Here is a 730-nt window from a genome sequence, read left to right on the forward strand (position 1 = left end):
CCTCGAGAGATGTTACGGGCACTGCCTGTAGCTCAGAATTCATGGGCCTTTGCATTTGCCAAATTAAAATCTTAAAAAAGAAAAGCCTTAGTTATGGTGTATTATTTTGCACTACAAACTTTAAAATTCTACAGCTTTTAAGTGAATTATTCTTGAATGCCAATGAATATGTCATATTATTTTGCGGAAATTTTATGGAAGAGAAGTTTTTGGAGTAGAATTTCTTAGTTTTTGGTGCTGAAATTTCCAGGAGAAGTTTCTGGATATACTAGTTAGACATTATTTATGTTTCATGCTTTTTCCTACTAAGAGTTCCTTGGTGTTCATTGATGGCCGTAGGAGAATAACACTTGGGGAGAAAGATTTAGAAAAGTAACCCTACACTGGAACACAGGGTGGCAAAGATCTCCACTGCAACTATGTACTTCCCCTGTGTACGGAATGCGTTTGACTAATAAAGTTACACATCAGCAGAACTCTGATTTCAGTGTAGAAGGGTTTGCTTGGGTAGGTGTCTGTGTAACATGGTGAAACACTCAAGCAGTGTGTCTCAAACAGAGATTTTCACAGGGAGATGTACCTCTTTTCCCTTTTCTTGAGTTATCCAGTCCTAGAGGGAAAAGACTTCTTCTACACTTTACTCTTAAAATAATCCCCTATATGATCCAATACCCATGTCCCTTCTGCTACTCCAACACGCCATTCAGTTTCTGGCTGTATACTGTAGGCT

This window comes from Microcaecilia unicolor, chromosome 3 (genome assembly GCF_901765095.1).
Source record: "Microcaecilia unicolor chromosome 3, aMicUni1.1, whole genome shotgun sequence".
Lineage (NCBI taxonomy): Eukaryota > Metazoa > Chordata > Amphibia > Gymnophiona > Siphonopidae > Microcaecilia > Microcaecilia unicolor.